The sequence below is a fragment of the Aethalodelphis obliquidens genome, unplaced genomic scaffold, assembly GCF_003676395.1.
Source record: "Aethalodelphis obliquidens isolate GAN/ISIS:26980383/991018 unplaced genomic scaffold, ASM367639v1 scaffold26, whole genome shotgun sequence".
In the NCBI taxonomy this organism is placed as follows: Eukaryota; Metazoa; Chordata; class Mammalia; order Artiodactyla; family Delphinidae; genus Aethalodelphis; species Aethalodelphis obliquidens.
The window spans coordinates 20985965-21001153 of NW_020837970.1; the positions used below are offsets into that span (position 1 = coordinate 20985965).

General features: G+C 50.1%; 2 long non-coding RNA genes across 3 annotated transcripts in view; both read left to right on the forward strand.

Annotated features, from left to right (window-relative positions):
- LOC113629256 (uncharacterized) overlaps nucleotides 1-4414 on the forward strand; it is a 14626-nt gene extending 10212 nt beyond the window's left edge. The window contains exon 4 of the long non-coding RNA XR_003436472.1: nucleotides 1862-4414. This is a non-coding gene — a long non-coding RNA (uncharacterized LOC113629256). The remainder of the gene's footprint in view (nucleotides 1-1861) is intronic.
- A 1935-nt stretch (nucleotides 4415-6349) lies between these two features.
- LOC113629257 (uncharacterized) lies at nucleotides 6350-14947 on the forward strand. 2 transcript variants are annotated; one of them, XR_003436474.1, is made up of 3 exons: nucleotides 6350-6393; nucleotides 8197-8331; nucleotides 11462-14947. It is a non-coding gene; the product is annotated as an uncharacterized LOC113629257 (long non-coding RNA). The 2 variants fall into 2 exon arrangements; XR_003436473.1 differs by lacking the exon at nucleotides 6350-6393 and having other exon boundaries at nucleotides 7453-8331.
- Nucleotides 14948-15189: the final 242 nt, after the last annotated feature.

Genomic DNA, 15189 nt, shown 5'->3' on the forward strand with positions numbered 1-15189 from the left:
GTGTGTGTGTGTGTGTGTGTGTGTGTGTGTGTGTGTGTGTGTGGAGGTGCTCCTGGATTATTCCAGGCTGGGTCTTCTGCATTCCCTGCGTGTCTGAGAGGCCTGAGCTCACTGGACAAACACAACCCTGGCAGGTGGCAGGCAGGCCATTGTTTTCAGGAGGTATTTCCTCACTTCCTTTTGGGAAAGGTGAAAGCAAAGACAAGAAGGAGTTGACTAATGGTTCTGAGCCTCACCTCCCCAAGTGTGAAGTGATTCCAAACTCCCCGCTCCCATATTTCTCCTCCCACCTCCCCCAGGGCTGGGGAACCCAGGAGGTTCCTGACACTTATGAGACCTCTGATAGGCAGGCCTCTAGCCTTGGCTTGCAACCCTCTAGTGACTTATGCCCCCCAGAGAGTATGAGGTGATACAAAACAGAACAGACTTCGAGACTGGACTAGAAGTGGTGGCGTGGGGAGGCTGGAGGGAACTGATCGTAAATCAGAACCTGTGGGGCACACCCCACACCACTGGCAGGTTTGACAGTGAGGGGAAACAGAATATGCCACCCCAGGAGGTGTCAATTTCGCATGTGGATTATTTTGAACTGAAGACAGTGGGGTCCCGGAGGGCTCAGGAAGAGTTTTTACCTCCTCCCTAACTGCCTAAAAGAATTTAGAGGGGCCTGACCCAGGAAGGATAACTTTTCACATCAGGAAGACTTATCCCCGACCCCTACCCCCTTCTCCTTAGCTCAGGATGGTATGTAAGCCTCAATTACTCCTGACTGCCCTTGGGAGTCTCATATTTTTATGGGGCTCCCACATGTATGAAATTTGTTTTTCTCCTATTAATCTGTCCTATGTCAATTTAATTATTAATCCAGCCAAAGAGCCTAGAAGGGAAAAAGGGAAAAGTTTTCCGCCCCTACAGCAGTGTCTGGGGCCAGGCCAGCCAATGGGGTGAGTTCCAGGGAGAGAAGTTCCAGCTCAAAAAGAAGAAACTTTCCCCAGCAGAGCTAGTGATGCCGAAAACTTGACCTCTGTGCACCGGTGCTGAATCGAATCTCGGAGATAGAGTTTTGGGTGACGTAGAAAAGAATAGCTTTATTGCTTTGCCAGGCAAAGGGGGACACAGCGGGCTCTGTGCCCTCAAAAACCGTGTGTCCCAATCTGGGAGGATTTGGTGAGGAGTTTTATAGCAATGGCTCAAGGGAGGGATTGCTAATAAGGATTAGGGTGTGTGTAGGGCCTGTACTCCTTTAATCTGGCCTCAGGTAGTCCCTTGATGAGCTCTTCTGGAATGAAGAATGCTAACATCTTCCATTTGTTGGGGGTTTTAGCTCTGTAAAGAGCTCAAAGATGTTGTTATGTGTATCCCTTGAGGTGGAACCAGGACCCTGCCTCAAGGCTACACTATTGTTTCTTTGCTGCTCCTCCCTTGTCTCTGCATCCCCTTCCTTCCCTGATTAGCAACTGTCTGAAAAGCTTCCTGTGCCCAGGAGCCCCATAGGGACCTGCGCAGTTTCACTAGGGCCCTAGGGGCCGTGATCACGATTTCGGGGAACTAATAAGCTTTCTGTCACTGGAGGAGTACAAGTAGACAGTGGGCATCAGCAGGGCTGTGATGGCTTCCAGAAGGGCCCCCAGAGGGGCCCCAGGTGATGGGATGAGATTCTTCTCTGGGAGCATGGCCAGGAAGGATATCTTCCAGCCAGGCTGTCTGAGCAAAGGCTGGGGACTGGAGGGTTGGGCATTGCCTGAATATCCCATTCTCAGGATGGGCTTCTCCTGTGGGCATCAGTAGTTGGCCCTTAGCTTCCTCCCCCAGCTCTGTTTCTGTCCCAGCTCCTGTCACCTGACTCAACTCATTCTCACAGACAGGTGAAAGCAGGACTGGCGTCCAAAGGTCATCTCTGCCCAGCATCAGACCAAAGCACCACAGTCCCCTCAGGCTCTTCAGGGCTGGGCCTTACCTCCCTCTAGTGCCTCTTGGACCCAGGTGAGTGATGGGTTTTCCTTCTCAAGGCCCAGACCTGCTTGCTGCTCAGGTGAGGCGTCTGGGGTTGAACCAATAGACCTTGCCCCTCCCGTGCTGCTCACCTCTCCCAGAGAGAACTGCTTCACAACCAGGCACAGGAAGGGCGAGGCTGTGTCTGGGCACCCATGGATGGGCACCGATAGGGAATGGGGTTCAGTGACACTGCACAGGGGAGGTGGTGGGGGCCAGAAGGGATCTTCCTGAGCCCTGGGATTCTATAAGTGGGGCTGCTCTGGGTGTGAGATGCAGGGGCCTATTCAGATGAGATGCAAATCAACCCTGCGGTGCCCCAGCCCATCCCAGGGCCACCCTTCACCTTCCTCCTGCCTGACTGTTGCAGGGAAGCCGAGCTGGGGCTGAGCAGTCACTAAGGGGGCTGGGACCCTCAGCTTCACGCCGGGAGAGGTTCTTTCCCTCCTGCAGCCTCAGTTTGCCCACTTGAATTATGTCTAAGAGCTTGTTTCAAGTGAACTGAGGTCTAGGAGGCTGTCCAGCCAGGACTGGGTTGGGGTGGAGTAGGGGATGGGGAGGTCTTGGAGGCCAGAGAAAGTAGGAAGCCATCTTGGCCTTGAGGTGTAACATCCCAGCAATGTGGCCAGCCAACTTCTGGCTCAAGGGTGAGAGGCGATGAGCCTGAGGGTGGTCCGTGAGGGTGGAGACAGCTTGTGCTATTGATATGCAAAGGTCAGGATGGTGGACGCTGTATACTCCAAGTGTAGGCAATAAGCGGGGAGGGGGATGTATGCAGAGAACTTTAAAACAGTAACAGAATAAAGTCTATCCGCCTTTTATTCTCCCATGTGCTGGCAGTCCTAAACCCTGTCAGTGGCAAAATACTCCCCTCTGAAAGTCTTCTGTTAGTTGATGTTCTAAACAATTATTCCAATTACTGTAATTTTTATAATAAATAAGCTTCACATTACCACTTTTACTGCATATTCATGAATAAATGTTGGGTTCTACAGGAAAGCTCACTCAGAGAATTCCCTGTTACACACAGGCCAGCCAAGCTCCAAGCACAGTTTCATTTGTCATTCCTCACCGGGCCACCCCATCTCCAGTCCCTGCAGCACAAATTCCTGCATTTAAACAGTGGATTCTTAATAAGCAAGGACAGCACAGTGATTGTAAACTTGAGGGTTCTGTTTCCATTCTGCCACGCTGTGTGACAGCTTGGAGGTTTTATTTGTGAAATTAGAGCCAAGTAGGAGGTGTAATATTTTTGTTTGATAAATGCAAAGGAGGGAAGTGTTAAAGAACGGTCCACCACGAGTCAAATGTGCTCAGTACGCCGCTGGCTCGTGCAGCTCTGCAGAGGGGGGACCAGGCAAGTTCTCTACCCTGGGGGACCTTGACGTCATGGGGCAGGCTGCCTAATCTGCATATCTATCCGACCTACAGCCAAATGTGAAGGGGTTGCAGAACCAGCATATATTCGCTAAACCTGTCAAGTAGCCACATCCCTCGTAGAGGGATGGCCTGGGGACTTTTGCAGCCCAGCAGTAGTGCCCCCTCCCCCACCCCAGCTTTATTCACCTGTGGATGAAGTTCCCTAGTGTAGCCTGCAGCCACCCCATTGCCCCAGGTGGGAGGGGCGGAGGATGGAATGGCTCCAGCTTAGCCCTGAGCAAGCTCTGATAAGGAGCAGAGGCCACCAGTGCCCCAGTCCTCAGCCAGGGACAAGAGTCTGGAAGGTGTCCTGAAAACCGACAGGTGCCCTCCAACCTAGGCCTGCATCTCCCATCCTCCCCACCCTCTCTCCTGTAATGAGTGGAGGGGTACAAAATCTACCACTGTGTCCTAAGGATTATTTTGAGCTGAAGATATTTGAGAATCAACAGATGCAGGAGGAGGCCTTTCTCTGAACTTCCCCTTATCTGCCTAAAAGCAGAGCCTCCCAAAAGAATTCACATGTCATAAATTCCCTCCTGGGAGTTTCACAACCAGAGAAGACGGACTCCGGTCACCTGAGACCCGGATAAGAATTCACCTAAACAGACCTTATCACAACACCTCTCACATCTCCCAGCTATTCTCCTAAGGACCCACTTATCTTTCCTAAAAGCTGTTTGTTTTCCCATAAGTGCCCTTTCTCCTCTTTCCCTATTAAGGTGGTATATAATATCTGATAAGGGGTTAATATCCAAAATATACAAAGAACTCATACAACCCAAAGCAAACGGAAAATACCAAACAGTCCAATTTAAAAATGGTCAGAAGAACTGAATAGACATTTTCCCAGAAAAGACATACAAATGGCCAAAAGGTACATGAGAAGGTGCTTGGACATCACTGATCTTCAGGGAAATGCAAATCCAAATCACAATGAGATATCACCTCACAGTTGTTAGAAGGGCTGTCATCAAAAAGACAAGAAATAGGGCTTCCCTGGTGGCGCAGTGGTTGAGAGTCCGCCTGCCGATGCAGGGGACACGGGTTCGTGCCCCGGTCCGGGAAGATCCCACATGCCGCGGAGTGGCTGGGCCCGTGAGCCATGGCCGCTGAGCCTGTGCGTCCGGAGCCTGTGCTGCGCAACGGGAGAGGCCGCAACAGTGAGAGGCCCGCGTACCGCAAAAAAAAAAAAAAAAAAAAAGACAAGAAATAACAAGTGTTGGTGAGGATGTGGAGGAAAGGGAGCCCCTGTACACTGTTCTTGGGAATGTAAATTGGTGGGAAACCGTCTAGAGGTTCCACACAAAATTATAAACAAAACTACCATAAGATCCAGCAATTCCACTTCTTGGCATATATCCAAAGGAAATGAAAGTGAGATTTTGAAGAGATAGCTGCAGCCCCATGTTCACTGCAGTGTTAGTCACAATAGCCAAGACATGGAAATAACCTAAGTGTCTATCAACAGATGAATGAAGAAGATGTGGTATATGTGTATACACACCATGGAATATAATTCAGCTACGAGACAGAAGAAAATCCTGCCATTTGTGACAGCAAGGACGGACCTCGAGGACATTATGCTTAAGTGGAAGAGATGGTGAAAGAAAAATACTGTACAATATCGCTTATGCGTGGAATCTAAAAAAGTTGCACTCGGGCTTCCCTGGTGGCACAGCGGTTGAGAGTCCGCCTGCCGATGCAGGGGACGCGGGTTCGTGCCCCGGTCCAGGAAGATCCCACATGCCGCGGAGTGGCTGGGCCCGTGAGCCATGGCCGCTGAGCCTGCGCATCCGGAGCCTGTGCTCCGCAACGGGAGAGGCCACAGCGGTGAGAGGCCCGCGTACCGCAAAAAAAAAAAAAGTTGCACTCATAGAAACAGAGTGGAGTGGTGGTTGCCAGGGCCTGGGAGGGTGGAGGAAATGGGCAGATGATGGTCAAAGCGTACAAACTTCCCTGTATAAGATGAATAAGTTATGGGGAGTCTACTGTAGAGCATGATGATTATAGTTAATAATGCTGTGTTACATACTGAAAAGTTGCTAGGAGAGTAGATCTTAAATGTTCTCACCACAAAAAAAGAAATGGTAGTTGTGTGACGTAATGGAGGTGTTAGCTAACGCTGCATGGTAATCATTTTCAATGTATGTGTATCAAATCAACACATTGTACACCTTAAACTTATACAGTGTTATGTCAATTATATCTCAATAAAGTCGGGAAACAAAATAAGATGGTATATAAGCCCCAAATTCTAACTGCTTCTTTGAGCCACATTTTCTGTGAGCTCCTTTGTATGTATGTAAATGAACTTTTACCTTTTCTTATGTTAACCTGTCTTTTGTTAGTTTAACTCACAGGTGCCCAGTCACTTAATCTAAGTGGGCAGAGGAAAAGTTTGTCCTCCCCACCGTGATTATAATAAAAATAGTACTAAAAATAAAAATATATTGAGTGTGTACCGTGTGCCAGCCCTATTATAAAGCTTTATATGTGTTATCTAATTTAACCCTCCTCCCAGTAACCTTTTTTTTATTTTTTTCTTTTTTGCGGTACGCGGGCCTCTCACTGTTGTGGCCTCTCCCGTTGCGGAGCACAGGCTCCGGACGCGCAGGCTCGGCGGCCATGGCTCACGGGCCTAGCCGTTCTGCGGCAAATTGTATCTTCCCGGACCGGGGCACGAACCCGCATACCCTGCATCGGCAGGTGGACTCTCAACCACTGTGCCACCAGGGAAGCCCACTCCCAGTAACCTTTCTTTTTTTTTTTTTGCGGTGCGCGGGCCTCTCACCGCTGCGGCCCCTCCCGCTGCGGAGCACAGACTCCAGATGCGCAGGCCCAGCGGCCATGGGCCACGGGCCCAGACGCTCCGCGGCACGTGGGGTGTTCCCGGACCGCGCACGGATCCGCGTCCCCTGCATCGGCAGGCGGACTTCCAACCACTGCACCACCAGGGAAGCCCCCCAGTAACCTTTTGAGGTGAGTTCTGCTGTTAGTCCCACTTTATAAATGCAAAAATTGAGGTTAATCTGCCTAAGGCCCAGAGAATAAGTGGTGAAGTTGGGATTTGAACCTAGTCATACTCCCGGAGCTCAAGCCTATGAGCGGGGGTTAAGCCACAGGCGCTGGGAGTCCCACTTCTGGCTCCGCCTCCACTGGCCTGTTTCCCTGTCTTCATAGCAGATTGGTAAGGTCTCTCCTAGCTCTGACAGTTCTCAATCACAAGACATGGGCTGTCAAGAAGGAGACCAGCTCGAGTGTGAGCTGGTCTACATGGTTAGCAGAGGGAATGTCATGCGACAGAAAAAAGCCACTGGCAGCAGAGGGAGGGCTTCTGGGCTGTGTTCCACCCATCTCTGCCACAGCCTTGTTGTGGACCTTTGGGCCAGTTGCTTGCTTTCTCTGAGTCTCAGTGCCTTCATCTCTCATCTACCTGATCCTCAGTCTAGAGGATCCAAGGAGAGGGTGTAAACTGTATAGAGTATACTCGAAATGTGGACTATAAGAGTTCATGAATTATGACTCCCAAGTTCCAGTGATATGGTGATCACAACATCTTATTAGCATCAACATATGAGGGCTGCCCAATCTGCATATCTATCAGACCTACAGCCAAATGTGAAGGGGTTGCAGAACCAGCATATATTCGCTAAACCTGTCAAGAGCCACACCTAAAAGTTTAGTTAATTTGCATGTAGCCAATCCAGCAAACAAATGAATGGCAGTGCCCTGAGGGGAACTGTGGTATGATAAAAATACTATGTATTATATATGATATTTATACTATAACATATAATATTACAGAATATATTTTATATGTGAAATAATATTCTATATATAATATACATGTAATATATCTCTAAATTATATATATTTATTATTTAAATATATTTTTATATAAATGTACATATAAATTTAAATATATCTATATATTTATTTATTCCTGGCATAGAGCTCCTAAAACCCTTGTATTTCCTGAGTGATAGGAATGTCTTTTATTATTCATAACAAGCTACTTTGACTTTACCTGAATTCGGGTTAATGCGGTGACTCAGTGTGGGGCCTCTAGATAATTTCAGGATGGTGACTGGTCACCAGAAAGATCAAATATGTGATTAGGAAATGGGAATTTTCCACTCCACCCACCTCATTCGACCTCCAGGAAGGGGAAGGGGCCCTGGTGATTGGATTATAAAAACTCTTACCCAGTGAGGTTCAGAGGACTTCCAAGTTGGTAAATACATCAAGGTGTGGCAGGGTGACAACCCTGGACAGGGCATGGAAGCTCTCATCTCACCCCCACCCCCACCCCCCGCCCCACCCCGCCCCATACCTTGCTCTATACATCTCTTCCATTTGGTTTATTTGCTCCTTTAAAATAAACCTTAGTTCTATGAGTCATTCTAGCAAATTATTGAACTTGGGAGAGAGGAGTTGTGGGAACTCCTGAATTTGTAGTCAGCCCAGCAGAAGTATGGGTACCCCCAGGCACCCCATTTGCAACTGGCATCTCACGTAGGTTAATCTTATGGGACTAAGCCCTTCAACTTGTAGGATCTGACACTAACTCCAGGTAGATAGTGTCAGAATTGCATTAAATTGTTGGGCACCCGGTTGGCATTCGAGAATTTGGTGGTGGTGTGGAAAAAACTCCATAGGAACCAGTTACAAAAAGAGAGTTCCCAACTGCAGAGTATAAGGACCCAGAGCTTTCTTATCCCCTTGCTCTATTTATCAGAAATATGCAAAATAAGTTTAAAATAAAAGGCAAATCTCTGGCAGGAGGCTCTGCGTATTGCTGTGAAGAGCTTCAAATGAGATCTGATGCAGAATAACATTGTAGGCAGCCACCACTGTTGGTGAGAGAGCATCTGTACCAGCAAGTGCATCACCACAGGCATCCACCCGGAGCTTAAGGTACTGTGGTCTTTCTACTCTTGCTCAAAGAAATGTGTATGTGTGGTGTACGTATTCATAGAGACTTTTATCTGAATAGATGGAATAATTCTATATGGGGATCTTTTATGTTGAATAATCCTCTAATAAATACAAATAATTTGGAAATGCTGCCCATCTTATCCTGGGTCCTCTGAAAAACAGAGCTTGATGCAAGGATTAAGATGCTAACACTTTATTTGGGAGGTGCAAGCCCAGGGTAGCAAGGGTGAAGAAAAGAGAAGTAAGGCTGGGAAAGGTGGAATAAAGCAGATTGTTAGGGGAATCTGAGCAAGCACCCAAGATTTGTACCCCCAGATGCTATTCTGTTTGGATTCCAAAGTTACTTTGAAGCCAGTGGAATTAGTGTAATACATTCATGGCAGATTGACACAGTTTCTCCATGTGTGAAATGAGAGCGCTTGCTGAGGATGACCTTTCCCCTATAGGCCTCCTTACTCCAGTTCTGACTGTTTCTTAGGGGGGAAAGGCCGCTGGTGGCCCAGCACAGCTCACTCACACCTCCATCTTCTGCTGCCTGTGACCACACCCCCGTGAGCCATTCTCAAGTCGTAGCCCAGCCAAGGCCCACATTCCCCAGTACCACCTATGGTGTACCAGGGACCCAGAAGTGAATCAGACCCTGTCTTTACTATTTGATTGCCAATAGTAATAATAATAATAGCCACCCGTATTGCCATCTTTTATTGTAGCACCAGCTTTGTGTCTGGCATATAAACATAAACACACACACACACACACGCACACACACACACACACACACACATGCATCTTGTTTAATTCTGACCACAACCTTGAAGACATGCATCACTTTTCCATTTTACAGATGGAGAAACAGGGGCTCAGATGTGTTCTGGACCTTGCCCAAGAACACCAGTGTGTTAAGAGGGCCCTGGGTTAGACTCAAAACACTATGGTTTGAATTTCTATGAGGAGGTCAATCGAAGAACGTGCTAGGAGTGATGCCCATTGTTCCTTAATCGTCAGGTTTTCTCAATATGCTATAGTTTATAGCCAATGCACCACAATGCACTCCAGGCTAAGGTATCTGGGTGGCTTCCTGCCTGTATTTGTGCGTGCATGTGAGGGCTCACCTGGAACAGTGAGGCCCCCTTGCCCCTCCTCAGTGCAGCGTAGCCCGAGAGCTCATGGGCTGAGCCTGGGCCCCCATGATGGGGCATCACCTGGACAGAGCTGTGGGGTCCTCTCATCCTTTGCCCTCACTGTGCGGCCCTCCTCCCTGGTGAGATGTGCCCTCCAGCAGCCGCCCCCTGGGGCATATGGCCACTCCTGAGAAATTAAACCATAACACCCTCGTCTGAGGCTGGTGTGGTGTGAAAAGTGCCCCTTCCAAATTCTCATCATCAGGAAGTAGAGGCCTGGGACCCCATGGTCATTCTCCTTAAAGGAACAAGCAACCATTCTTGATAAGTGGAAATATTTTTTTAAGCCAAGAAGCTGCTGCTCTAAATTTGCTAAAACTGAGTCAATATTTGGCTTCAATCCCCAGGTCAAATGTCAGTATAGAGAAAACTTTTACAGTTGTGGGTGCTCCACAGATCAATGAATGCAACCAAATATATGTTGTTCAGATGGGCGGTGAATTGGATGTTTGAAAATGTTATCTTTCACTTGCTTAGAAGCAAAAGACACATTTTTATAAAGTCTTTACAAAAAGAGGAAAGTGGCACAATGCAAATATAAGAGACATGCAGATCACTGATGGTAAATATTCCATAACAGGCTGTATTTTTGCTGTTGTTGAACAAGTTTTTGCCCAGTTGCAATGCCCTGTGAAGCTTCCCCCAAGGTGGTAGAGATTGCTCTCTGAAGAGGGAGGGTTTGCGAGTCCCCCTGGCCTCTCTTTGGCCCAGGATCCCCAGGTATCTCTTGACTTGAGGACTGAAGTTCCTGAGGGAGGACCCTGTAGGGCCATTCCTCTCTCACTTGGATGACACGTACAGTCAGAGCTGGCTTCATGGGTCTGAGACCAGGACAGCCCACAGGGCCCTGCACTCAGGACATCTAGCTTGGTTAAATGCACTGAGATTGATCGGCATCTTGAAATTTTTCATAATTTTATCTTTGAATTTGTGTCTCGTAAGGGAAGTCCAGGGGGGTAATGGAGCCAGTGCCAGGGGCTTGGGGCTTCCTGCTTCACAGCACTGTCCTAACTCCTGCTACCTTCCTGCCTCTTTAGAACGCGTTCTTATCCTCTGGTACACCTGGCCTCACCTGGCCTTCTCCTCCTCTCTACCCTGCAACCACTGGCCACCTTTCTCTGGTCAGGCAGCAATATGGTGCATTCCGTGGGGTGGCTTGGCCAGGACGAGCCTCTTTCCCATTCCCATATGGGTGCCTCGCATAGCCTGGCTTGAAGGTTGGGACATGGGTGGGGCCTGTGGGAAGGCAACATGCCTGACTGGACTTCCTGGAGCACGTGCCGGGTGGCTGATATGAGGGACAACCTGGTAGTCGGTGGATCCAATACGTGTGTGCCACGTCTTGGGACTTGCCTACCCCACCGCCCACCTGTGAGGGTCTGCACTTGTCCTGTGAGTATCCCCATGCTGGAAGGAGTGTGACATTAAATTAAAAAAAAGAGCATTAGGATGGGTTGAGAGAGAAATCGCAGAAAGAAGGGAAAAAGCGTTAGCTTGTTCCCTGCTTTTCGAACAAGGGACCCTGTGATTTTTTTCATTTTGCACTGAGCCTGGCGAATAACGTAGCTAATCCTGTATGCAGTGTTGTGCTGGAGCCAGCTCTCACCGGCTCCCAGCTCCGTGTTCAGTGATGTCATGTTGGAAGCTTGAAAGCGGCCTGGTGATAATATTAACAAGACAGAAATCAGGCAAATGCTGCAAACCAGGACCTTTTTTCTTAGAGCTGGTTGTTAAACATTTACCAGCACACCACTGCACACAGCACTCAATCATGTTGGAAACGTCTTACTCTTGTTATTATTATTGGCTAAACTGGGCAGGCCCAAACTTCTAGGGGGACAATACAGAGCCAGGGAAGGAAGGCTAGGGAAGAAAACAACTTACTAAGTGTCCAGGCACTGACCCAAACCATTTCACCACCATTTCAGGTATGAAGAAACAAGCTCAGAGAGGTAATGGACTCACCCAAGACCACACAGCAGAACAGCTACTGAGTTCAAATTTGGGCCTGTGGTCCTAGATCTTAGGAGAGGCTCTTTAGAGCCACCTGTCCCCTGTCCCTTGCACAGTGCCTAGCACAGGGTTATGAACTTCAAGACTAAACTGGGATGAGGGGCTCAGGAGGATAAGGCAGGAGGGGTGAGGGGGAAGGACCCAGAAGTCCCAACCCTACACTTTTGTCCTCTTTCAGGATCCTCATGGCCTGAGGCAGAGGCCTAGACGAATGGGCGGCAGGACAGAATGTTCTGGCAGCCACCGACTAGATCAGAGGCACAAATATTTGCTAAGCCCAGGGGCCTCCCAGACATGCTGGCAGGGTTCAGGGAAGCAAGTGTATGGAGCCTCTTCCTGTGGAGCCAGGGAATCCAGGAGAAGGAGAAGCCCCTCAGAGAGTCCTCCCTGACCCCATTTGCTTTGTCACTTTTGTATACAAGTCTCTCACACCCTCAAGTATGTAAAGTCCAATCACAAAGCACCTTCTCAGCCGTGAGCTGAATAGGGAGGTGACCCCCATTTTATAGATGAGGAAACTGAGGCCCACAGAGGGAAGAGAACACGCCCAAGGGCTGGGAAATGGGAGAGCCTGAAGTGGAGGCAGGATGGTAAAGCTTACCCCCAACACCGACATTCTCGATCCTGCATCTGGTCTGCTGCCCAGCCCTACTCAAGAACTGCCCTTGAACTTCACTGGCCTGGACTATTACTTGCTAGTCCCCGACTGACCCCCAGACCCTCCTCTCTGGCCAGACCTCCCATACCCTCGCTTCTTACAGCTCCCGAGGGCTGCTCTCTCCCCAGGGGAACCTCCCCTCTCTTCTTACTTCCCAGCTCAGGGAGCACTTCCTATCTCACACCCTCCTCAAATCTTGACCCTCCTGCCTTACCTAGCTCGGACCCAGCCTCCAGTCCAGGAAGCCCTCCTGGACTGCTCCTGTTCACAGGGCTCATGCCCTCTCAGGAGTGGGAGCATGAGGGGTCTGGGTCCTTCTCAGGAATGGGAGTAAAACAGGGGTTTGAGGCCTAGTTGCAGTTCTGGCACCAGCTCACTGGGTGTTGTGGGGCTACCCTGTTCTCTCTGAGCCTCAGCTGCCTTATCTGGACTCAGCTTGCCTGCCTCACCAGGGAACTGAGAGTATGGGTGGGAAAACCTTGGCAGTGAGCACAGGTCACAGCTGCTGGAGTTCTTGTTGGCATCAGCAGTACCCCAACCTTGGGCTCCATCCAGACCCACTGTCATCCAGCCACACACTGTCTCGACTTCTGCCTCTCCTCTGGGGGTGGGAGGCCTGAGTCTGGCCTGAGAGCTCAGCTGGGCTGGGTGCTGGGCACACAGGCACTCCACTGGCCCTAGCGAGCCAGGCCTGGGAATGGGGCTGGGAGGGGCTGCAGCTAGAGAGGTTGGAGGCCACCTTGAGTCCCAGCCCCTAGGCAGTTCTGCCCTTCAGTCCTCCAGGGTGTTAGCAACTTTTCCCAATCAAGAGCAAACTCTATCTCCATGGCAGCAAAATTAGGAAGGGCGCCCGAGAAATACTGGAGGTTTTTTTCCCCCCGGAGGCCGACTTTTGGAAGGCCCAAAGAAGCGCTCGCCACAATGCCTAGAATCAGACTGTCATGGCGATGCATCGTATGGAAGAAGCCTGCTCCCCATCGTAGAGATGAGGAGACTTGACACCTAGAGAGATGCGGGGACTTGCTACCACTGTAGGGGAGACGCTAGTACGTTCAGGTAGACGGGCCGTCTTCTTGAAGTTGTTGAAGTTGTGGGCAGAGCAAGCTCCCGCTTTTTACTTAGTTTTAATGCTATTCTGAGTTGCTTTGGGGGCTCAGGCCCTTTCAGAGTCACCCCTTTGGCACCGCCACTGCGTCGGGTCTTCAAACGTCTAAGACAGAAAGAAGACCAAAGACCTGTATCTCAGTTCCGAGGCTCCGGACCCTCGGAATCCCAAGGAGGAGGGAGCCTCGCTCGCCCAGCAAGGGGTATGGGGGCTCCGCGGGGCGGGGCACGCCGGGGGCGGGGCCGAGGCAGCTATGGCTCCACCCCCGGTAAACTCCGGACTCGGGTAAACAAGCCTAGGCGACGCCTGGGGCTGCGCCTACAAGCCGGGCGCCGAGTTACATCACGGTTCCCGGGAGCTTCCCGCCCCGGCCGCCAGGTCCCCGCGGCCCTCGCTTGCCCGCCGCCTGTGTCCGAGGAGCAGTGGGCCGGCGAGGAGCCTCCCTCCCCGGGCCCCCCCAGGCCAGGAAGGCCTCCAGGTTTTCTCCGGAGGCCCCTGGGACTTCGTTGACACCGGTTCAGCTAGAGGGAAGGAACTACGCCGTGGCAGCACAAGAACTGCTCCCCAGTTTCCCCACCTGTGAAACCAGGGGGCTGCGTTAGGGTTCTGTGCCTCCCAGATGGGGGAAGAAGAGGTGCGCCCTGAGCCCAGGGCGAGGGGCCGCTCCCGACCGAGCTGGCTGTGGCTTGGAGCCGGGCTTTCTCCTTTAGCGGTGTAGTGGGTGCTCGCAAAGCCAGGTGTCCCAGAACGCAGACCCTCCCCTCCAAGGGGTCTGGGGGACCACTCAGCCGCGCAGAGCAAGGATGACTCTGTAGTATCCTAGCGTCTCCCTCTCCCGACTTGCTGCGGGACACCGACCCTCTGGGTAACAGGAAGACCTGCCCGCCACCCTCACAGCGGGTTTGTGCCAGCGCTTTGGAAAAGGTATTGGGTTGCACAACCAGTGGGGGAGATTGCCGCTCAATATCGACAGCTTGCACCTCGGAGCCTGATCCGAGCAACAGGCTGCCTGAGGAGGCTGTGGGCCCCCGCCCCTGGGACACTCAAGCAGAGCGTGGGCCAGAACAGGTCACGGAGGCAGCAGAAGGGATGCTTGCCCGATCTCTAGGAGCTGCCCGGTCCCGGCACCCAGCGATTTGGTGATTCTGCACCTGCGCTGTCCAATAAGGTAACCACTAGACACTTGTGCCCGTTGAACACTTGTAGTGTAGTTTGGGGACTCACTTGGAACCCCAGAGTTGTCATGAAGGTCATTTTAAGCTGAAGATATTTGAGATTCAGCAGATGCAGAAAAAAGCCTCCTGGGAGCTTCTCTTATCTGACGAAAAGCAGCAACTTCTGGGAAAACGAAGCTACCATAAATCCCCTCTCCAGGGGAGTTTCACGGCCCTGAAGAAGACGAGAGACCTTTCACACTTGTATAGACAAATATTATCACAAACTTTCTTATGTTGGTTCTCCTAAAAACCCATTTATCATTCCTAAAGAAATCTATTTTTTTCCCCCATAGAAGCTATTATTTCCCCCCATTTTCCGTAAGTTAGGTTTGTAAACCTTTAACTTTAATCATTTAATGAGCCAGTTACTTCCTTTGTTGGCTCCTGTGTGCATATGAAATACACTTTTTTCTCCTGTTAATCTGTCCTTTGTCCGTTTAATTCTCTGGCCTCTGCAGCTGAACCTGGGCGGGTAGAGGAAGATTTTTTCCCTCCCGTGCAGTGGCTAGTTGGCATGAATATGTGCAAGAACTGTGAAATCCTGTGGGTACTTTAAAGATTTAGCTTGAAGTAAAAGAACGTAAAATATGTCATTAAGAACTTCATATACTGATTACATATGAAACAATATTTTGGATAAACTGGGTTAAATTAAATATATTA